Source organism: Lactuca saligna, chromosome 3 (genome assembly GCF_052625555.1).
Source record: "Lactuca saligna cultivar CGN05327 chromosome 3, ASM5262555v1, whole genome shotgun sequence".
Classification (NCBI taxonomy): Eukaryota; Viridiplantae; Streptophyta; class Magnoliopsida; order Asterales; family Asteraceae; genus Lactuca; species Lactuca saligna.
Window position 1 is genome coordinate 31,557,513 of NC_136419.1, and position 25,812 is coordinate 31,583,324.

The 25,812-nt window shown below is 36.8% G+C and overlaps 3 pseudogenes; all 3 read right to left on the reverse strand.

The window, feature by feature from the left end:
- Nucleotides 1-1,921: 1,921 nt before the first annotated feature.
- On the reverse strand, nt 1,922-3,844 carry LOC145035006 (berberine bridge enzyme-like 8 pseudogene; annotated as a pseudogene).
- Nucleotides 3,845-12,711: 8,867 nt separating this feature from the next.
- Nucleotides 12,712-14,562, reverse strand: LOC145035323 (syntaxin-23-like; annotated as a pseudogene).
- A 1,620-nt stretch (nt 14,563-16,182) lies between these two features.
- On the reverse strand, nt 16,183-18,002 carry LOC145035007 (berberine bridge enzyme-like 8 pseudogene; annotated as a pseudogene).
- Between the last annotated feature and the right edge of the window lie 7,810 nt (nt 18,003-25,812).

Genomic DNA, 25,812 nt, shown 5'->3' on the forward strand with positions numbered 1-25,812 from the left:
CCTCTTGTTGCTTGCTTGAATCTTCTTGTCTTTGAAGCTTAGAGTCACAAGTGTCACTCATCTAATGGTTTACAAACACCAATAGCAAAAGAATGGTCTTGGAGATAGGCTGGAGGCTCTTGAATTTGACTCTTGCACTCTTAGGAATAGGGTAGCCGAATTTTGGGGCCTAAGGGTCCTATTTATATTGGAGATGTTAGGGTTTCAGTCAAAAACCCTAATGGACAACTTAGGCCTTAAGCTATCCAAGGAAGCTTTTGGAATGAGGCCATAGGGTCGAAATTATGGATGGACACACCCTAATTTCATCCATGCCTAGTCCAAGAGGCTCCTCAACCCAATACTCAACTATCACACATTTGACAGTTGAAGTCCCTAATATTAAATTAATATCTTTTAGCCACAAAATTAATTCTTGTCTAATATTAATTTAATTGTGTGATTTCTCCATTAATATATTATTCATATAACATATTAATAAATCATAATAACCTCTTTCTTAATAAATCATCCTATCATGTTGCTTCGGTGAAGACAACCCAAAAGAACCATGCACAACCGGGTCAAGTACTTTACCAAATATAGTTACGGGCTTAGACACTAATCCAACATTTTTTTGCCAATGTAGTCAGAGAGCTTAACCTATAATTCATAAAGTTCTTACAAAGTTATGAAATCTGGGATTTTATGTATATATAATCATTATGTATATGTAATCATTATGAGTCGATTTAGTTACGTTGATGAATTCTTGCTCAAAAAAAAAGCTTCGGCTTCAAAATCTGGTGCAACATTTCCGACCAGTGGAAGGCCCTATAAACACTAAAATACATTCCAGAATTTCAAATCCATACCGAATACATCTACTTCCATAATCAACGAGAACATGATAATATAATTTAGATATTGGTATAATGGTGTTGTACAACATAGTTTCAATTTTTTGAATGAACTAATGTCTAATGTTTGATCCTCACCACACAACTAAACAAAGTGAGGGATTCGGAGCTACTTACAACTTTGACGACGAATCCATTCCGATGGAAGGTGGAGGGACGTAGGGAAAAGGAGGAGTGAAGAGATTTAGATTGGAAACTGACTTCGATTGAGCCTACCAATTGAGCCTACTGATTGACGCGTCGATTGAACATAACGATTGAAGACTACTGTGGTATTTCTGGTTAATCGGTAACGGGAGCGATTGAAGCTTCGATTGAACAAACTATTGCCGGTTTGATAGGGAGAGTGACGACAAGAAGAGAGGCTATGGTGTCGGCGTGTTCTTTTTTCTTTTCGTAAAAATGAATATCAAAAACCCTAAAACGACTAAGGTAAGGAAATCAGGTATAAGTTCTTTTGCCCTATTTTTTTAAAAACAAAATTAACAAAATAAAAAAATTTAATATATATTTTTTTAAAAAAAAGACGGGTACTCGGAGGTACCTGTTCCGGTTAACTGCTGGTTCCGGGTACCCAGTATCGGAACCGGCGGGTATCCAGCGGGTATCGGTTTCGTAAAAATAAAAATTGGAATCGGAACCAGCGGGTATCCAGCGGGTATCGGTTTCGTAAAAATAAAAATTGGAACCGGAACCGCCTAAGGCGGTTCCCGTTCCAGAACTCACAGTTCTGAGGTAGTTCCGGTTTCGTAAGCAGGTACCCGCTTCCGCTGCTCATCCCTAGTTTTAACGTTATTGTTCTGCCAAAATATTGATCGTAATATTTCAGCATTTATTCCCACATGATAACTCTATGGCGGGTTCGGTGTAGGCCGTCCAAATGATACATTTTTTTTTTCACAGTACGTATCCCAAGTCTAAAGTTGTATTGACCCAAACTATCTTAATAAAAAAAAAACATAATTTTTAGACAAGAGGAAGTATAAGAAAGAAATATGATGTAAAATGTCTTAATAAGACAATGTATTTATTAGATAAATTCATAATTAGAATTTGACCACATGCTTTTAAACATCTTTGTTAGCATGGAGATCATATACACTAGGAAAAGAAGCTGACAGAAAGTAGCATTGTTGCTAGTTTTTCATGAAAACAATTAAAAGAATTAATAAAATGATCGGGGGTTTTAGAAAACAGGAATACTCTGTGGGCGCCTAAAGAAATTGTGAGGATCAACTTTGGCCTTGATTCGAATCAACTTCTTGAAGTTGTCCCTCTTCCAGTATCTCTCACCCCAAACACTTGCTTCTTGGTAGTTAGTACTTCCAACACCCAAATCCAGATCATTGTAGTTGGAATATGCCTCTCTGGGGTTGTTTGACACATAAGGCGTCATTAACGCATCCAAGCTTCGCAGCCAAGCTATCCTCCTGAGGGACGTAGGGGTTGTGTCTGAAGGTTGACCGTTAAAATTGACAGTCTTTAGAATTTGTAACAACACCCCCGCTCTATGAGGATACGGAATTGCTGTCTCGGAGAAATCAGCCATCCTTCCGCCAAATGGATTGATCATCAGAAGCGCCGATTCATCGTTTTGGATAAGCTTTCTCCATATCTTCTTGAGTCCTCTTATGGGGATGGGTGCCCGGGTGTAGTCTGATTTGCTTTTGTTGTTCAGCTTGGCAATGGCAGATCGGTTCGTAAGAATCTCGGTCGGGGTTGAGCTTGGCAACCCCCAAAACACAAGGGTCGACTGCACCATTCTAATTTCTTCACAAATCTCTCGGGTAACACCGAGCTCTGGAAATTTTCTGTAAAGCAACGGAAGCAATGTGTCTGTTGTGCCCTGATATATTCCTTCAAACATAATTCTTATGGTTTTCTTGGTGGTGTTGCCGATATATTCGGCAAAAACTTGAGTTCTTATGTGCAAATTTCTATCGATATTTGGTGCAACGTATTGATATTTATGGAAGATTTCGGTTGCCCCTTGTTCCAAAGTTTTATTGAGTATAAAGACAGTTACTTTTTTTGGAACTGGAACCAAGCTCAGCTTCCATGCAAGAACAATTCCAAAACTTGAAGATCCACCTCCTCGGATCGCCCAAAACAAATCTTCTCCCATTGATTTCCGGTCGAGAATATTCCCATCAACATCCATGAAGCGAGCATCCAGAACATTATCGGCTGCAGTACCGTATTTCCTCAACAGGTTTCCGTAGCCACCACCGCCCATGTAACCACCAACACCCACCGTAGGGCAAACACCTGCCGGGAAATACAAGGTATCCGTCTCTCGTGAAATTTTGTAGTAGAGTTCACCAAGCGTAGCGCCTGCTTGGACCCAAGCAGTCCTTTTTGCTACGTCCACGTCTATAGACCTCATGTTGGTGAAATCAAGCATAACAAAGGGAACATCAGCAGTGTATGAGAGGCCCTCGTAGTCATGGCCCCCACTCCTGATCCTGATCTCGTAGCCGTGTTTCTTGGCGCAGTATACACATGTTTTTATAAGGGTTTCCTCCATAGGTGTCACGATCACTGATGGTCTAGGCGTGGAGGGTTTAAGGAACCTGGTGTTTTGAACTGCCACTTGCCAAATGGGTAGGAAGGAAGCATTGACAGGGCTGAAAATGAGTTGAGAAATGGCAGTGACATTGTTGGAGTTGGACTGTAGGCAGCTTATTAGATCGCCAGAACTTGAGGTTGATAAGGACGTTGCCCATGAAACAGAAAACAAGAAACTTAGAACCATGAGCAAAACTGAAGATCTAAGTTGAGACTTCTTCATGTTTAGTTAATTTGGTGAGCTTGATCAATAGCAATGGCGTATTTATATACAGCAGAGAGCATACAGTTGACTTCAAATGGGGTTATAAAAATTGTGATCGGTTCAAATTAAGGTGTTTGAAAAACCTCGGAAGGAGGATGGTGATCAATTCAAAGATGTTTGAAAAATGCGGGAAGGAGGATGGTGTTCAACTGATTCTATTTTAGGGTATACAGGTGCAGCGTTGAAGATATATGGCGTGTTGACTTTTTCCCTATAGACTACTAAATTCGCATTCTAAAAACCAATGAAGCAGTGAACAAATTGATATTACATATGTTCAGATTTTTAGCCTTTTTCTTTTAACTTTCGGATTGAAATCTTTGCTAAAATATATAATAATTATCAAACTCATAAATAGAACGTATCTCATCAAAAGTATATTTTTCTCAAAACATAAATTGAAAATATTTCATACGAATATATGTGGTTAATTTCCTGGCGCCGTATACCAGGTCCTGTGACTAGTTCGTAGATAAAGGGTTGACTTTGACTTTGGAATCTAAGCATACAAATTACAAAGCGATTTAATTTTAACATCAATTAAAATCATGGGCTCCTCACCGTTCTTAATTAATACTCAAAACCTAAAAAATATGATTAAGTTTTTTAATTATACACTTTTAATAATTCTTATTTAATAGAAGTTATAGATTTCTTTAGAACAAAAATTCACATTTAAAATCCCCTAAATAAAGGCAGAATATTCATAAAGTAATCAAAACACATAATAAAAATAGAATAAAATAAAAATAGAAATTGTGTGATAATTATACAAAATAAAATTTGGAGACTTATATGGTGAAATTTGGGGATCAAAGATCGGCAAAGTGCCTATGCACTCAAGGCCTGTTTGGTTGCTACCGCCTACGGTCCCAGCCAAGGGTCGTTTGCAAGATTAAACAATGAGAAACTCATGCAGTTGGTTCTCTATTGAGATATAAGACCTGTTTGGCTGCTAACTATCGTTTCAACATCAATGAGTAGATTGTGATGAGACATTCAGGCCGATTGTCAAACCAAAAAAAAATACGTTATCAGCAGTATAACAGCCTATCTATCTGCTAGATGTGAAGAAATCATTTGTACACAACCACATGAAGGTGGCATTGTACATGCATCGACCACCATGTTTTCGGGGATATCAAGTATCTATCTGAATCATATTTGATACCTTTAGAAACTATTATGTTGTCTTAAATAGGCCCTGAAAGCATGGTACATTTGATTTGATCAACGTGCTACTAACTATATTTGAATTTATAGTTATTAGACTTATCCAAGTGGGAGATTATTGGATTAGTGTCTAAGTCCATAACTATGTTTGGTATGTACTTGACCCAGTTGTGCATCGTCCTTTTGGGTTGCCTTTACCAAAGCAACTGGAAAGATGATTTATGGAGAGAGAGAGAGAGAGAGAGAGGTTATTATGGTTTATTAATATATAGTATGAATAATATTTTAGAAGAGAAATCATATTAGTTAGTTAATATTAATCATGAATTAATTAGGAAATTAATTATGTGATTAAAAGAGATTGATTGAACTAAGGGGGACTGGTATTGCCAATTATAAGATAGTTGAATTTGGGTTGTGGATACCTATGGAAATGAGGGGGATGAAATTAGAGTGGAAGCCCACTATGATTTCGTCCAAGGGCCTTATTCCAGAAGGTTCTTGGAGCTGCTTAGGACCTAAGCTATCCAATTAGGGTTTTGACTGAAACCGTAGCAGCTCAGCTATTGAAGGACCCCTAGGGATACAGATTTCGGCCACCAGTGGAACCCTAGAGTTACAATAGCTGAAATTATGCCTCCTCACCCTCTCTTCTCAATCATCTTCTTACTTTGGTTATTGGAGGTATTACACTTGTGATACTAAGCTCTTGAAGATTGAAGATTCTTGCTACTATCAAAGGTAATCATCTAAACTTGCATTAGATGTAGATTTCGAATTTTATAGTATTCTAGATTAGGGTTTACAAGCTTTGGATAAATTTGTATATACAATAGAGAAACCTAGATCCAAAGCTTTAGGATTAAACATGTGCACATAAGAATGTTCTTTTGTTCAAAACCCATCAAATACATGAAAGAATTTGACATTAGGTTTTCGATTATTCAATATTTCATAGGGAGTAACAGACAATCGCTTATTGAGGATTGATCGATTTTGAGTAAAGCAGGCTGTTCCAATAGCATCCACCTAGAAGTAAAGTGGTAGATTCGCAAATGATAGCATGGTTCTCGCAGCTTCGAACAAAGATCAATTTCGTCTTTCAACTGTCCCATTCTGTCGAGGAGCGTAAGGAGCCAAAAAGTTGTGAGTTACTCCTTTCGCAGTCAGAAATTCTTCAAATGCTTGGTTTTTGAATTCCAAACATTGTCACTGTGAATGTTACGAACCGACTTTCGTAGTTGAATCTCTATCTGCTTTATAAAATCCTTGAGCTAGGTAGTGGCCTTGGATTTCTGTTTAAGAAAATGCACCCAGGTAAATCTAGAAAAAGCATCAACAATTACAAGGATATATTTGTTACCACCAATGTTTTCAATTGTAGAAGGACCACAAAGGTCTATATGCAAAAGTTCAAGTGGTTCTATGACTTTGGTGTTCACAACTGTTGGATGACTCTTCCTGCTCTGCTTCCCTAATTTGCAGGCTGCACAAAGATGTTCCTTATCGAATTTCAAGCGTGGAAGTCCTCGCACATGATCACCAAGAATGAGTTTATTGATGTATTTGAAATTGAGGTGCGAGAGTCTATGGTGCCACAGCCAACTATCATCTGGAGAAGCTTTCGTAAGTAGGTAGATAGCAGGTTTCCCTTTGATGGATTTCAAATTTAGTGGATACATCTCGCCTTTTCGCTTAGACTTTAGGAGCACTGTTTTGGTCTCCTTTTCAATGATCTCTGATCCCTCTTCATCAAATGATACTTTTAATCTGGTACCCACAATCAATTGAGAAACACTTATTAGGCTGTGTTGCAAGCCTTCCACGTATGCTACCTTGCGAATGGAAAATTCCTCATTCATAATCATATCGTATCCCTTGATTTCTCCAAGTGAATTATTTTCAAACTTCACTTTTCCTCTGTCCTTCAGTTCTCTAAACTCTCTCAGCTCTTCCTTCCTTATTGTCATGTGATGTGAGCAGCCACTGTCAATGTACCATTTGGAGCCAAACTGCTTGTTACGAATCACCTACAAAAATCAAAGAGATTTAGGAACCCAAATTTGTTTGGGTCCACGTGAGGCTTTCACAAAAATAGGAAAAGTAATTGCAACATCAACTAAATAAGATCGTTTAATCAAGGTGGAGTTATCTTTCTTTGCGATTTGAAAAACAGTGACCATATTATCTTTTGATTTCTTATCCTTTGAGGATATTTTTCCTTGATTATATTTGATTTGTTGCTTTACCAACTTCTTCTCAACTTTCTTTGAGTTAGTTTCGGACCTCTCAAATGGAATTTTAGGCTTCGAAACTACCTTTCCTTTGCCCTTAACATCTTTTGATATCTTGGCAGAATGTGAACCATTCTTGTTAGAAGAGAAGTGAGACTATGACTTTTCCATAGGTTTTGCTTGATTTGAAATAGAGGATTTTTGAAAAACTTTTTGTTTTGAAACCTGTGGACACTAAGACTGAGCTTTTGAAAAACATTTAGTTTTCGGATGTGAGGAGACTTTAGCACTTGGATTGGATGATTTTCCTTGATAAACGAAGTTAGGATTTTTAGACTCCAAAAATGCTTTCTTTCCTTTAGATTTTTATTATATCTGGCATTTCTTCGACGTTTTTGAGCAACAAATTCCTTAGATGACTTATGAAAACTAGCCTTAGATTTTGACTTTCTAACAGGAGTTTCAGCCTTTTCGGATGATGTATCATTTGGAAAGTTCTTATTTCCACTCAGACTTCCCTTTTTGTAGGTTGAGTTTACCTTGTTCAACGGTTCTACTACGTATCTTCCCTACATTCTCCAAGAGATCATTTCAAAGAGACCTTTGGTTTCGTCTGCATTGCCAATAGGGGCAGTCCAAAAATATTTGTCGCACCCATCATCATTGTCTTCTTCCACCAGGGACGTTAGTTCTAATGTCTGATTTTTGTTTAGTCCCTTAGTTGCAAATACTTGGTTAGGAACAATTCTAACCTTTTGGATAACTAAAGCCTTTTCTTTTAAAACCTTTGATTTATTTTTTAGAAATACGAGCAAACTCAACTGAATTTTCAGAAATTAAGACTTTCGCAGGTTCAGGTTCACTTTTAACAAATTATGAATAGTCAACCTCATCCTCTACAGAAATCTCACTCATGTTACTGTCATTGAATTCAGACACATTTTCAACATTAAGTTTATTTTCTGAATTCAAATTAGTACATAGAGAGTCAAATTTTGGTATAGTTTCAGATTTGATCTTTTCTGTATCTTTTTCATCCAAAATTTGTATTAACATTTCTTTATGTTCTTTGGACTGTATGTAAGATTCAATTTTGTCATGACCAATTCTGTAGGCATCTGAGACTTCATCTGATGATACGGTTGATTCGCACTTGTAATAGTCTGCATCGATTTCGTCCTCTTTCAATTCAAGAAATAGCAAAATCATTTTATGAATTTTCTTTCCTATCTCACAATCGATATGAAGTTGAGTGATATTAAAGTAAAGACGTTTAGCAATCAAACAAAAAATATTACGTTGTTTTAAAATGCCCACATTGTCACATTGTGAATAAATTAAATCATCCCTAGACCTTGCTAAATCTGATTCTAACTTCTCAATCCATATGCGCCTCTCTTCACTTTTGTTCGAAACCCTGCCGAGTTGATAAGTTAAATTAGAATTAGTTAAACGGGTTCGTTTTAGACTATCACTGAAACTTTAAAATGTGAATTTTAAGTCATTTAATTCAGTTTCATCTGAGATGCAGGATTATTTAGAGAATTAAGAATGGAATTTATCTTACGGATCATCTTTTCACATTCACTGATCTGCTCCAAGACAAGTTTCGCTACGAAGCAGTTGTTAGGGACCCAACTGTCATCAGTGGCGTAACCCTTTCTCTCTAAAATGTCTTTGATAACCATTAAGCATCTTCCACTGAACTGTGAAACTTAATCCTTCGCAACGAAGCTTTTCCCGTGAGTTGGCCTTCGAACCTCTTTGTTCTCTAAATTAGTCGACCAAACTTCGACTCTTCCAAACTCATCATCCTATTCCTACACAATCAAAGCAGGTTTAGTGTCATCAACATTTCTCTTCTTTTTGAACTCCTCAAGCTTTCGGAGATAATAAGCCTCATTATCCTCTCCCTCTTTCTTCTCATTTAATCTCCTTAACATGCACTCCTTAGCCAAATTATTTTTGTCATGACAATAGTTGTAGTCATAGCCGAAGTCACCCATAAGCGTCTTCTCCTTCTGAGCGCATCATATGTACAACCTAATTTACTATTTCTAGCTAGTGGAATCAGAATGCTAGGTCGTATGCCTTTTACTATTTAAATTTAATTTTTTCAAATTAACAACTACAATGTTGACTAAAGAATGTTGTTATTTGGATAGTCACGTCAATTCTTATCTAAATAAAGTAAAAGAATGTATAATAAGTAAATATGGATCGCGTAAGGTTACAGATAATTAAATAACTTTTTGTTCAGAAGTGCCACTTTTGACAAATCAATTTTTATTTAAAAGTAGATGTCGAAAAAACAAACATACTCATATTATTTATGCTGTGAAAAATTATTATACTTGTTGGTGATTTTAGTGTCACCATGTCATTTTAAGTAACTGGAACTAACATGTGAGCTAAGGGGCTTCATGGTTTGTACTCTAATACATGTACGGGGTTGTGTGGAGTGCACGCATGTATAAGATCGAGTCAGAAGTCGGTTCGATGACTAGTCGGGGGTCTGGGGTTTCCAAAGGGGCAGCGCCCCTTTGGCGGGGTCTAGGGGTAGCGCCCCAAAACCTCACCAAATTTTGCATGTGGGAACATAATGAAAAATTCAATTTCTTGAGGGTGATTATGGTAAAACTAACGAAACTCGTTAGTTTTTGGTAACCCTAATTCGGATTAATATTACTATCTTCCAAAGCAACTAATGGCGGCCCAACCATAATGAAACCCTAATCGTGTTTAGTATATAAATAACTCTTCCTTTCCAGAAGACGGTTGTTCTTTAGCTCTCGTTTTTCCATCACACATTCACACACACACACACACACACACACTTACTGCAGCAGCAGGATGCTACCCTTGGTTAAAGACGACAATCGATCACCAAGTTCACAAGACCATAGAAATCGTAGGGCCTGTGGCAAGAATTAACCACACCACCCAAACACACCCACCCTTTGGTGGCTCTCACTTGAGGAAGGAACAAGTCAACGATCGTGATTGCGGAAGTAGTGGTGGCTATTCTCTGTTGCCCAAAGAAAAAGAAAAGAAAGTGGAAATGAGATGATTTGGTACTTAATACGGTTAGATTATGATCTTTAGGATTGGTGTATCGAATTCTCTATTAATTCATTGATTCCTAATTAAGTTTAAACATTTGAAAAAGTCTCCTCTCCTTATTAAACTATGACATCAAACTACGACAGATGTTAGTGTATAGACTGCCCATGGCCGGTTCTTGTAAAATTGTTATTATATTTGTAATTATGTGATTTAGAAATCAAGGAGAAGATCCACAATTACCAAATCTTTAGGCAGGCAAGAAACAAAAACATCATGTCTAGTCTTCCGATTCTTGATTTCGATCGATCTCAGTCCACATGACTAGTAATTGACGAGTAATTGTAACACGATGCTTCTCGTTAACAAAGTAATATACTTTTAATGTTTATTCAAAAATATTTAACGAGACCAACTTAACCAAGATATAATTAGTCATCTCATACCTTCAAGACACGAGTTTTCCTATTGAAATGGAATCTATTAAAAGGATTGAGCACATCATATGTAAAGCCTAATTGACTATTTCTAGCTAGAGAAATCAGAATGGTAGGTCGCATGCATTCTACTATTTAAATTTAATTTATTCAAATTAACAACTACAATGTTGACTAAAGAATGTTGTTATTTGGATAATCACGTCAATTCTTGTTTAAATAAAGTAAAAGAATATATAATAAGTAAATATGGATTGCGTAAACTTATGGATAATTTAACTAACTTTTTGTTCAAAGATGCCACTTTTGATCAAATCAATTTTAATTTAAAAGTAGATGTCAAACGAACAAACATACTCATATTGTTTATGCTTTTAAAAATTATTATACTTCCATAATTATAATTATTAAGTAAGTTATTTATATGGTTATGTATAATTTGGGTTCATTAGCACCAACATCCCATGCATGTATGTTTCCCAACTTATACTCTTATACCATATGGGAAGTCTATATCAACGTCCATGCAGGATCCCACATATACTGATTATTCTAGAATTAAGCATTCAAACGAAGTTGTTTTGGGTTTCAATCTCACATACTAAAAATTTGGTGGGCCGCCATTCTAATTAAATAAAGTTTATTTAATATCTTATAGATTTTATACGTTAGATAGATTGAGCTGTGAAAGTCCAAAAATAAAGCTTAATGTTATAACGTTATTGTTCTACCAAAATATTGATCATAATGTTTCAGGATTTACCCCCACAGGATAACTCTATGGCGGGTTCGGTTTAGGCCGTCCAAATAATACAGATAACCTGTTTTTCTTTTCATAGCACGTATCCCAAGTCTAAAGTTGTATTGAGCCAAACTATCTTATTAAAAAAACATAATTTTTAGACAAGAGGAAGTATAAGAAAGAAATATGATGTAAAATGTCTTAATACACTACTAGAAACAAGGTTTTTGTGACAGATAAATCCGTCGCTATTCCGTCACTAAAGGTCTTTAGCGACGGATCTGTGACAGACTTGCTCCATAGGCAAATATAACATGGCTAATGACTTAGCTAGAGATTTAGCGACGGACTTGTTTTTCATTGCGACGACTTTAGCAACGGAATATCCATCGCAAATTGGTCCCTTACCACCGTTATTCAGGATATCAACAACAAAAATATTCCATCACTAATCCCTTGCAAACCTCTATATATGTCTTTTCATATGTCCGTCGCTAATCACTAGCAAATTTTAGATGTGATTCTTTTTTGTTTCCGTAGCTGATCCCTCGCAAATATATAGTATTAGTTTTTTTTTATTACAAATCTAAAACAAAAAAATACTAAAAACATCAAAAAATTATACAATCCCAAATTAAACAATAACAAATTAATACCAAAGGAATCATATAACTATACAATCCAAAACCAAACACTAATATTAAAATACTAAAAACAAATATCAAAATTTAACAAAACATCCAAAAACATCAAATATCAATGTTTACCAAAATGATCAAAATCATCAAATATCAAAGTTTAATATTCATTGATTTTTATTTCTAAGTATAATGTACCATAATCTCAATTTTGTCTCATATTTTGAGTTTTCACATACATATTCCCCATTGCTTCATATCTTGCATTGCATCCGAAAGGACCATAATGGAATTGGCTTCCGATTCCCATTAGACCCCTTGGAATTAGGTGAACCAAGTTCTACTTATTTTTTCCTGCAATGGAATGAGACATGGTATTTGTTGGAAACATGATTTTCTGTTGATGAAGGACATTATTGTCTACTCATTTGAAGCTAAACTAAATACAAGACTAGAATAGAATTGAATTCCGATTCCAACCAAAAAATATATAAAAAAAAAACATGTTGGTGAAAGAAAATACCATGTTTGCATATTAGTCTTCAAAAATTTCTCTTTTGGGATTTGATCTTTGAACATTTGTATCAACCATTATGGACCACTGAGAAGGTCTTAACTGATCTTAACTGCTGGACACAAGAAAACACAAGAAAAAGTGCAAGTCTGATCTTAACTGCAGGACACGGCATGTCTCAAATGACAATAAAGCCCTCCTTAAACTCCTTTTTGCCAATAAATTCCAGAATGTTAACAATCTGAATAAAAAAACAAAGTTCGACATAAATCCCTATTAATATTCCTATGTATAATCAATCAGTTATTCATCCCTACTAAAACTGAAATTGCAAATACTGACGTGGTCTTCTTTTGGTGCACTTATTTGCACATTAAGACAACCAGAATGAACAGCTTCAGTAACCTTTGATGAGCTGTCACAGCATAGGATCAAACGACAAATATTTAAAATTAGAACCCTCATCAACACAATAACAAATAACATAAACTAACCAATAAATATACTATCTGAAAGCTGGATTCTTGCTTGTGCAGTTGCAGCATGAGAATTCTCAAAATTTGACCCGATATCAACTGAAAAAACAAACATCATGTAATTTACTTTCCTTTATATAGCATTGCACTTATGTTTTTTTTTTCATTTCAAGACTGTACTTTCAAGCTACTTACCAATCATGGCTCCTTGTACATGAACCAAAACAACAAGATCTTTAAAAATCTCATTTACTTCCCCAGTTTGATACAGTATTTCTTGAATCCCCTGTTCTCTTTCCTCAATACTACCTCCTGTCTACACAACACAAAGAAAGAACTTATAAAAATAATGATGACATGGCCATAAAAAGGTAAAAACGGAAGAACAACAACACCTCACCTTCTAGATTCCACAAGAAGTGCACATTGTTATGAGTTTTTGTCTGAACTTATATCGATTTCACTGGCTACATAACTGCAAATACAACCATAACAATCTGTTAATTCACAAAGCTAATTCAATTTAGTTCCATATGTGAATTGGAAATCTACCTTGAAGGAAGAACGGCTTGAGGAACAAAAGGAGTGTAAGTTGTCTCTCTTTCAGCTGAAAGGCATCGAGCTTTTTGAAATTCTTTTAGAACTGCTTGAAAACCTTTTGCAAGTTTAGCATCTATAATCTTTTTGCTAGTCTGCATTCCAACAAAAACAAAAATCAATCACCATGAAAGGAGTGTAAATATTTTTTGATGTGCTTGTGTATGAGAATTGATAAGGAATCAATTACTTACACTAACTTCAGCACGATGATCTGTTTCATTAGCTTGTTTGAGTTTCTCTGAAGTTTTAAATTGTTCTTCTTAGAGAGTGTTGTGCTTCTCTTGAAATTTTATCAACCTCATTGAGTACTAATACTGATACAACATATATGAAACACCATGAGTACATTGGTAGGACGGATGTCACACACACACACACACACACACACATATATATATATATATATATATGTATACATATATATATATATATATATATATATATATATATATATATATAAGAATACTTGTTTGCAAACCTTTGAAACCCTTCTTTTCTTTAACGTCAATTGGTCTGTTCTTTGCCATTTCTTTAATGATTTCTTGAACAATGTACCGCTCCTGGAACCCAGCATCACTTGGGTTCAGCTCCACGTGGTGGGTGCTTGAAAGAGTCGTCAGTTCCAAATAACCGGTTCTACTTCCAGCCTGCAAAACAGCCATGTTTCAATCTTGTTAGGTACCTCTGCATAATCAGGAATAACAAATAATTCATAAGGGAGATACTTACATCAACTTTCCAGGTTTTTTTCTCCACTTTCACCTGTAAATTAACCAAATTCAGGAAGAACAGGCAGTTTCATCATCCGATTAGAGGGACATAAAATTAAACAAAAGAGATAAGAGTCAGAATTTTAGAAAGACCTTCTTGGCACTAGCCCCAAACATCTTCCTAAGAAGGGCCATAATTAGGGTTTTTTTCAATTCCTCAAACATCTGCCTGAGAATGGCCATGTTTGCAATTAGCCCCAAACAACTGCAACTTTATCGCAATTCCCAGACTCTATGTTTTTATCCAAGCAATTATAACAGATGTTGGTGATGCCACCCTTGAACCACCGAGTAGATAGATAGGAATGGCCAATAGCTGATTAGGCATGTGATACAAGATGAAAGAGGCAGATGAAAGAAAGATAAAAGTATTGTTTACCTCAATTTTGATGTTCCCATTTCTAACATCAAGATTCTCTGAGTAAACCTATTGACCCCATTTCTCTTTCCAATAGAATTCTGATGCGCAATATCATACCAAAAGCCACCAGGATCTTCAATTGATATGTTGTACATCTCTAAGTACTGAAATGGTGCTCCAAATCACCGATTATATGATGAAAATGTTTATTAAAAAGAACAGCGAATAGGTCATGTTTCCTTCTTGTGATTATAGTTCACTTCGTATTTTGAAAATCCAAAGTAGAAGACTTCAAATGAAAATAGGAATTCTGTCCTCTTTGTTCTTGTTAGGTCAAAATATATTCTCATTGAAATAACAGATCTATATGTTTATGTAGCCACCAATCCTTTCTCAATAATCAAAACTAGAGTATCGCCTTTATAGTTCAAAACTTATGTATTTGACTCGACACTGACTCTATTTTTCCGACGAAATGAAACAATATATGCAGATGATCTGCTATTGATCAATTTTGAGGATGATACCTTTCGAGGAGAGGGTACGTGTGCCTGTTGGGAGAAATCGTGACCGGGAAATACGAGATCGTCCTCCTCGGATGCAAGAGACTCTCCGAGTATCACGACATTCAGCTTTGGTATCATGACGGCACCCGACGGGCGAGTCGCCATTGACTCCAAATGACGGAGGTGATTAGTTGTGGTCAATTTTTCCTAGTTGCCATGATCGGAAACGTGACTCGAGCGGATTTGAGAGTCAACTCTCCTTCCTCTTCGGTTGGAGATTGCTGAGAAGTTATACTAAGAGATCTGAAGAGACAATAGAAGATTGAACGGCGGTGGCAGGGAAACGATGAGCAATGAGGAATGGAGACGAATCGATAGGGAAGCCAAAGAGGATGTGAGAGGGATTTGAGTCGACATAAGGCCAATTAGGGCTTTGGGAAAGATATCTGTGGGAATGAAAATAAACCAACGAACAAGAAAAGAAGAAAAGTGGGAATGAAAAAACGAGGCGACAATTTTCTGCCAGCGACTCGCAAGGCCAGGCCTGGGATTGTTAGCAATCCATCGTTATTCCCTCGCTAAATGTTTTAATCTGAGACGGATTAACAATTAAATGTTTTTGTCGAGATATTATTAGCAATCAGTCGGTGATCCCTCGTTAATGCCTCTCTAAAGTATGTTAGTTAAAATTTTTGTGCATTCCATCGTTAATCCCTTGGTAAGTCGTCGTGATTAGCTACGGATAGAATCCGTAGCTGATTCTGTTGCTAAAGGTCAAGTTTCTAGTAGTGATAAGACAATGTATTTATTAGATAAATTCATAATTAGAATTTGAACACATGCTTTTAAACATCTTTGTTAGCATGGAGATCATATACACTAGGAAAAGAAGCTGACAGAAAGTAGCATTGTTGCTATTTTTTCATGAAAACAATTAAAAGAATTAATAAAATGCATCTGTTGGGTCTTTCTTCAACCGCTTAGTTGATCGGGGGTTTTAGAAAACAGGAATACTCTGTGGGCGCCTAAAGAAATTGTGAGGATCAACTTTGGCCTTGATTCGAATCAACTTCTTGAAGTTGTCCCTCTTCCAGTATCTCTCACCCCAAACACTTGCTTCTTGGTAGTTAGTACTTCCAACACCCAAATCCAGATCATTGTAGTTGGAATATGCCTCTCTGGGGTTGTTTGACACATAAGGCGTCATTAACGCATCCAAGCTTCGCAGCCAAGCTATCCTCCTGAGGGATGTAGGGGTTGTGTCTGAAGGTTGACCGTTAAAATTGACAGTCTTTAGAATTTGTAACAACACCCCCGCTCTATGAGGATACGGAATTGCTGTCTCGGAGAAATCAGCCATCCTTCCGCCAAATGGATTGATCATCAGAAGCGCCGATTCATCGTTTTGGATAAGCTTTCTCCATATCTTCTTGAGTCCTCTTATGGGGATGGGTGCCCGGGTGTAGTCTGATTTGCTTTTGTTGTTCAGCTTGGCAATGGCAGATCGGTTCGTAAGAATCTCGGTCGGGGTTGAGCTTGGCAACCCCCAAAACACAAGGGTCGACTGCACCATTCTAATTTCTTCACAAATCTCTCGGGTAACACCGAGCTCTGGAAATTTTCTGTAAAGCAACGGAAGCAATGTGTCTGTTGTGCCCTGATATATTCCTTCAAACATAATTCTTATGGTTTTCTTGGTGGTGTTGCCGATATATTCGGCAAAAACTTGAGTTCTTATGTGCAAATTTCTATCGATATTTGGTGCAACGTATTGATATTTATGGAAGATTTCGGTTGCCCCTTGTTCCAAAGTTTTATTGAGTATAAAGACAGTTACTTTTTTTGGAACTGGAACCAAGCTCAGCTTCCATGCAAGAACAATTCCAAAACTTGAAGATCCACCTCCTCGGATCGCCCAAAACAAATCTTCTCCCATTGATTTCCGGTCGAGAATATTCCCATCAACATCCATGAAGCGAGCATCCAGAACATTATCGGCTGCAGTACCGTATTTCCTCAACAGGTTTCCGTAGCCACCACCGCCCATGTAACCACCAACACCCACCGTAGGGCAAACACCTGCCGGGAAATACAAGGTATCCGTCTCTCGTGAAATTTTGTAGTAGAGTTCACCAAGCGTAGCGCCTGCTTGGACCCAAGCAGTCCTTTTTGCTACGTCCACGTCTATAGACCTCATGTTGGTGAAATCAAGCATAACAAAGGGAACATCAGCAGTGTATGAGAGGCCCTCGTAGTCATGGCCCCCACTCCTGATCCTGATCTCGTAGCCGTGTTTCTTGGCGCAGTATACACATGTTTTTATAAGGGTTTCCTCCATAGGTGTCACGATCACTGATGGTCTAGGCGTGGAGGGTTTAAGGAACCTGGTGTTTTGAACTGCCACTTGCCAAATGGGTAGGAAGGAAGCATTGACAGGGCTGAAAATGAGTTGAGAAATGGCAGTGACATTGTTGGAGTTGGACTGTAGGCAGCTTATTAGATCGCCAGAACTTGAGGTTGATAAGGACGTTGCCCATGAAACAGAAAACAAGAAACTTAGAACCATGAGCAAAACTGAAGATCTAAGTTGACACTTCTTCATGTTTAGTTAATTTGGTGAGCTTGATCAATAGCAATGGCGTATTTATATACAGCAGAGAGCATACAGTTGACTTCAAATGGGGTTATAAAAATTGTGATCGGTTCAAATTAAGGTGTTTGAAAAACCTCGGAAGGAGGATGGTGATCAATTCAAAGATGTTTGAAAAATGCGGGAAGGAGGATGGTGTTCAACTGATTCTATTTTAGGGTATACAGGTGCAGCGTTGAAGATATATGGCGTGTTGACTTTTTCCCTATAGACTACTAAATTCGCATTCTAAAAACCAATGAAGCAGTGAACAAATTGATATTACATATGTTCAGATTTTTAGCCTTTTTCTTTTAACTTTCGGATTGAAATCTTTGCAAAAATTTGAACAACACACGTTTTTTAGAATAATTATCAAACTTATAAATAAAACGTATCTCATCAAATGTATATTTTTCTCAAACATAAATTGAAATTATTTCTTACAAATATATGTGCTTTAATTTCCTGGCACCGTATACCAAGTCCTGGGACTAGCTAGTTTGTAGATAAAGTGTTGACTTTGACTTTGGAATATAAGCATACAAATAACATAGCGATTTTACTTTTAACATCAATTCAAATGCTGTGCTGTTATATAGGCATTTTGGGAACCGGCTTCACGCTCCTCTCCGTTCTTAATTAGTACTCAAAACCTAAAAAATATGATTAAGTTTTTTAATTATACACTTTTAATACATTATTATTTAATATATGGAAAAACTAAAATTAACATTTAAAATTCCCTAAATAGAAGTAGAATTTTCAGATAGTAATGAACACACATAATCTAAAATAGAATAAAATAAAAATAGAAATTGTGTGATAATTAGGCAAAATAAAATTTGGAGACTTATATGGTGAAATTTGGGGATCAAACATCGGCAAGTTGCCTACGCACACAAGGCCTGTTTGGTTGCTACCACCTACGGTCCCAGCCAATGGTCGTTTGGAGGTTTACACAGTGAAACATTCGTGCAGTTGGTTCTCTATCCGAATACAAGACCTGTTTTGCTGCTAACGGTCGTTTCAATGTCAATGAGAAGATTGTGATGAGGCATTCACACCGGTTGTCAAACCGAAAAGAAGAACACATTATCATCTGCCTATCTATCTGCTAGATGTGAAGAAACCATTTGTACACGACCACATGAAGGAGGCAATGTGCATGCATCGACCAACATGTTTTTGGGATATCAAGTATACATCTTAATCATATTTGATACCTTTAGAAACTATTATGTTGTCTTAATAAATGCCGAAAGCATCATACATTTGATTTGATCAACGTGCTATTAACATCGGCTTTCAACATAATTAAACTATAACATCCCAAAAACATAGAAAATTAAAATTTTCAAAAAAAGAACCCATTTCAACCATATGGTATTTACGAAACCATAATTTCAAATGTATAAACACAATCAGAGCTTTTCCCAAGATCTAATATCATAAAAACAGGAAAATGTATATGATCACACCTTCATTTTTCCACGATCATCAAAAGTACCTGAAAGAATAAACTGAAACTGTAAGCCAAAACTTACTGAGTTCCCCCAAATTACCACAACACAAACAATATTATATGAAATTTTGCATGTTGGGTCCATAACCTCCTGGTTGGCTTACCATGGCCCACAACATCCGGGTTGGACTACCTTGCATATAACGTATTGGTTCCACAACCTCCCAGTTAGATTACCCTGGCCCATCACCTCCCAGTTGGATTGCTCTGGCCCACAACCTCCTAGTTGGATTGCCTCGGTCTGTGGACTGACAACACAAAGCAGTAGTCTCAACCAAAACATAATATGTCCACATATAATTGATAACAAACATATTCAACGGACATATAATCATATAGCTAGGAATCACAGGTAGTCCTACAAATCTATTAGTCTAACGCATATCAACAGCCATCATATAATCATACATGTCTACCACATAATCAACATATCATCAATCAATACATATCAGTAGATCAACTTCAATGGGCAGACCTTGGGGCCTTCGACCCATAAGTACAGTAAGGAAAACGCACATCTTAGTCTGAACAAATAGATGAATAGATCTCTACTACGAGTCTTAGCTCTACTTGTCACCTATACAATAGATACAAACCAATCTCAAATACAACTCAAAATACCCAAAATACACTTAGGTTAACTTGGCTAAAATTGGTCAAAGTCCAGAATTCAACGTATAGCTAACCGCCACGTTGTGGCCTTCCTTGGCCATGTTGTGGCCATAAAATGCCAAAACAGACGAGCCTTAACCCAATCGTCACGACATGGTTGTCCAAACCACACCATGGTTACTATTCCTCGAACCTCTTAATGGAATAAGCCGATTTCTTCCATCTCTGGGGCTCCAAAGCCTAAATCTGGTCTATTATGGGGTCTAAATGGATAAAGTTCCAACTTTATCCCTTAAGTCCATCCAACGAATAAGGATCTTAAATTCTATGTTCAAAAGAGCAAACTCTCAACATTGCTTAAACATTAAGCTCCTAATCCTTGAAGTCCTTTCCTCTAAAACTCATTTTTGATCCCAAATAACATTCTAATCCATAAATTTTAAAAATTTATGAACTTTCATGGCTATAAAGTGTCCAAATCATAAACACTAACATTTCAAAATGCAACAAGTAATCAAATGCATGCATGGAGGAAAAGAAAGGGTCAAGATTCTATTTTATAACTCTAAACACCCAAAAACATCTAAAAAGGAAACTCATTGGATCTTGAGTAGTCCATACTCACAGGGGCGGAACACGAATATTAGAACTAGAGGGGCCGAAATCAAAACTTCAATATAAAAATTGTTTTATATGGTTCAAAATTATGACAATTATAAGTAAATTTTTAGTCATACTAAATTACTTCCATTTGGTAGGTACGAAAGGGATCATATATGTAAATCTTATATGAAATGGATCATATATGTAAATTTAAGGATTATTTTAATGTTTATGTAGTTATTCACAGTTATATCTTTTAAATAAATCAACAAACAAGTAATAAGCATCTAAATATTTAAAATGTCGGAATTGATTTATAGATACTAATAAACAATAAACTTACATATAAAAATAAATAGTTTAATCCAATAAAAGAGCAATGTGAGCTTGTTAGCTTGACAACTTTACAGTTTTACAGGGAGTAGTCACATTGCAAACTATAGGGACTAGTTATAGGGACTAGGTTTAATCACAATTTTAAGCTCTTCTTTATGTATTAAATAACCAAGAAAAAAATAGAGAAAAGGAAAAAAGAGGCTACCCACAGAGCAGTGGGACTTGAGGAAAACCGGCTCTGACATCCAACAAAGACGAGTGAGAGAAATAGAGACCATACCATAAACACATACGATGAACACCAAAAGGGCGTACAAAGGTAGCAGCGATTTAAGCGTACGACATTGTTCTTCCGGTGTGTTTTGAGAGGTCTTTCACTGCGTCAAAAATATAATTTTAGGTTTATAGATTTCTTAAAATCAAAGTTAAATGGTTTTAAATTTGATTGTATCTTTGGATATTATTTATTTTATAGATTTAATCGGTATATAGCTTTTATTTACAACAGATTCCTAAAAAAAAGGGAATTAGTTTTGATGTGTGATTTTGTTTAGTGATTTTCTGAAAGCTTGTCATCAGGTATTTATTGTTTTAGTTAAAAACTAAATTGTATAAATTAAATGTATTGCTTATACTTAAAAATCTGGAAAACGGGAGGGCTAATTTTTCATTCTAGTAAATATTTTTTAACTTGATTATGTATAATAGGTATTATGAGCTTCAAAAGCAGGGGGGGGGCATGGCCTCCCCTGGCTCCTAAGTGGGGGTCCGCCACATCATACTCATTTAGACCAAAAATATGGGACAAAAGCACATACTTTCTAACATTAGCAAGATATAGAGAGATAATCATCAAGTTGAAAACTTTATATCTCCTAGGGGTTGCTCAAGAAGTGTACAACTTAGATCTACAAGGCTTGGAGCTTCGTTCTTGCTTTCCAATGGCTTCCTTCCCTCTAAAATAGACACCAAACACCAAAATGAGCTCAAAACACCACTAATGGAGATTAGGGTTTGAAAGGAACTAAGTGGGCAATGGAGGCTGATGAGGGTAAAAGGTCTTCAGGGTTTATGAGTCTTAAATAGGGTGCAAACCCTAGAAATTAGGGTTTGTCCAACAGCGGCTAACACATCGTGCCACATATTGCCATTTCGTGGTGGTCTTTCAAAAACCTGCGACCCAAAAAGAATTACCACGCCGTGATGGAACTCTACTATTCCGTGACCACCCAGAAACATAAATCACTGAAATTTAGAGTCATACATGGAATCGGTGTTACACAAACTGATTCATTTATTTTTATCTAACAATCATTCAATGCTATCAGATACCAGCTTCTATATGCATTACATTATTTTCACAATGCTTTCCATTAAGCTTCTTTAAGAGTCAGTTCACTAGTGAATTTGCTATAATATCCCTTGGCACACTTAAATTATATTTTAGGCATTTCCTGTTTATTCACTTAAACGACTATTTTTATATCAACAAAAGTATGGAACATAGATTCTATGTGTGTTATTATACAACACTAAAATCCCATATCACCATTCGATTAAGTTCCAAAATTGGATTCGATAGGCATCCCGATAGATTATCCTACTTTATATCGTAGCTTAGTCGGTATGTCTAGCCTGGTCTATCATAGTAAATTCACTACCGAACTTACATAAGGTCGATGGAAGCTATTGTGAAAATAATTTCATATGCATAGAGAAGTCGGTATATGGTAACATGAAATGATTCTTAGATAAACATAGATGGATCGGTTTGGTTATGGTTAAAACTGATGTTAGTAGCACTATGAATTTCATCAAGCCCATGAGATGGAGTAAACTAGACATCCATATCTAACTATAGACCCTGGAATTTTGACATTTGGAGTTCTATTGAATTTATAATAATTTTTGAAACACAACATATGAAATATGTGACAATACATACTAGTTTAAGAAGATTGTGAATAATACCTTTCAAGGAGTTGTAATTTGGTAATTTGATTCAAAGTTTAGAGAAACTAGACTCATCAAATTTTCTAGAAAACCAACCTTTATGATTTTTGGAGCTTCTGATAGTCTTGTATGATTTCTAGAAGTTCGAGGACAGATTCAGTGAAATTGATCATATTAACCTTTAGGTCACTTTAGGTGTCCCATGAAGGACTTAGTGATTAAGCTTTCACTTTAATACTTTTATCATAATTAGTGGTTACTCATTAGGCTGTCTTTATATGTAATTCAAATTAACCTAAAGGTCATGATACTTAGCTTAATGAGGATTTAGAGTTAGGAACTTTACGTTCAAAATCATCGTATTAGGGTTAGGTTACAACCAATTGTGCTCCTTATGATACCAAATGGATGAGAAATAAGTCCTTCTTAAAACCAACACCTATTGGTGGTCGGATGGTTGTGTTGTGGTGGTTAATAATGGTCAAACCACCCTAAAAAATGCACGGTGTTGATTAAGTGTAAGTGGAATAATTGGAAAATATGCTTTTACATTCATTAGTGCACCATCACAAGTAATACAACCATAAGCACATTTGCAGAGTGGCTTATTCATTAGTGCATTGTTTTCAAAATCCATAATATCAACATTTTATTTTAAATATCAGAGTGTCCCCATATGAAATGCGGGAGAGTGCACGCCGCACCATCAAACCTTACCCTTGCCCTTAGGATCTGAAGTACCTAAAACAATCAACAAACTATAAGTTAATGCTCAGTGAGTTCCCAAGAGCATACCCCATATAATCCACATAACCTCATAATCCATAACAATCACATAAACCATGCATATAAACATATAAGGATGCCCAGAACACCCTCCAGGGTCTTTATCCAGGATGTCATGGGCACCCCTATATGGTCTTATACCTATGTGCCATGGGCACCCCCGTGGTCTTACTTGGAATGCCATGGGCACCCCCACATGGTCTTTTAGCCATGTTCCATGGGCACCCCCATGGTCTTTACCTGGAATGCCATGGGCACCCCTACATGTTCTTACAACCAAGTGCCATTCATGCAACATAAAGAACTAACTAACATACCACATAACATATAACCAACTAATTTACCACATATCACTATATAAATTAGCATTGCACATAACACATAATGGGCCGACCTTGGTGCCTTCAACTCATTGGTATGGTGAGGAGACTCACCTCTGTCTGCTGAATCCGAAGCCGCTTTCCTAACAGTATGTGACCACCCATGCTGAGCAATAATACCAATAAACCAAGGTTAGGGTTCAACATAATACAATTAAATGACCCAAGCCCCAAGTCCTTTCCTTATGGCCCAAAAGTGTCTTATTGTTGATGGGCCCAAAGTCCATGTCCAAATATCATTAATAGGCCTCATGGTCGAATAAAGCCAAACCATAGCATTCATGGCCCACAATAGATAAATTAGCCCACTAACTCAAAACGTAACCAGGCCCAATGACTGATTAGGGCCCAAAGGGCTTACAAGCCCAAAACAAGTCCAAACCTATCTGAGTGCGTACACCCTACGTACCACTCCTGTACGCTTAGCGTACTGGGTCCGTATGTTGTACGCGTTGCGTACGCTATACTACACCCAACGTACAAACCGCTTAAGCACCTTTTACATTAACTACTTAATACTTGATCCAATGTCCAATCTTTAGATTTGAGTACATTAAGACGTCCCAAGGCATAAAGTTGGCAACTTTATGCCTTTGCATGTCCCATATGCTCCCAACAACCCATTAAGACCTTTCCAAGAGTCTTAATCCATGCATGAGGTGAAAACACCCTTCAAGACTCCATTTTTATGCTATGAATGGACCAAAGGACTTTAGATTTATCCTCCCTAAGCTCTGGAGTTTCTTAAACTCTCAAGAGGTGGTTCAAGAACACAAAAAGGGACTAAAGAGAAAACCCTAGCTCTAGGAATGAAAATGATGACCAAGGTGAAAGATTTTTACCTCCTCAAGCTCCCTAAGCAGCTGAAAATGTAAGATCCACAAGGTCTTCATCATTCAAGCTTGATTCCTCTTCTTCCTTGTAGCTAGCACAACAAAAGGATGATGTTTAAACACCCACAAGCTCAAGAACACACTCTCTAATGATTTTATGGTTTTCAGGGACGTTTGAGAGTGAAGGAGGCTTGTTAAGGTGAAGCTTAAATGAGATAAGGATGCTTATATAGGTCTTAAGTTCAGAAATTACGGTTTGAGCATTTGTCACGTATTCCCCGCGTACCCTTTGGTACGCCAACATATGTGTTGTCCCTCAGCGATCATCCATGCATGGTATGCTAAGCGTACTCATGAAGTACGCCCAACATACCAAAGGGAACATTATGCCATATCATGAGTACGCCCAACATACTTAAGGGAACATTATGCCATATTTATAATTTCAAGGGCTTCAAAGGTAACACTTGATTTGGAGTGTTACAACTCTCCCCCACTTGAACTAGACTTCATCCTCGAAGTACGCAAACATAAACAGATCGGCTGAACCTTGCCATGAGGCCGCTGATGTTCAGCCTTGGCCTTCCTGCAGGTCAAGCACCAATCCACAAACCAGATGATCTCCCACTTCATGCAGGGCTACTAGTTACTCAGTCTCCAGTCTCTATACATTGTTGTGGCCCCAGATGTATAGTAAACTTAGACTTGTGTGCCTCTTCCAATATCCTCTATCTCATCCTCCAGATACCGGAACCCACACTCGGCAACAGTGTGCCAAAAGACCCCGACCATGTCGAACAAACAAGGGAATCTGATCCCAAATCCTCTCCAACTTCTAATTTTCTCTCTTCAAACCCTCCACCTAAGCCTCCTAGATCATATCCAACAATGGAGAGATCATTGTCATCC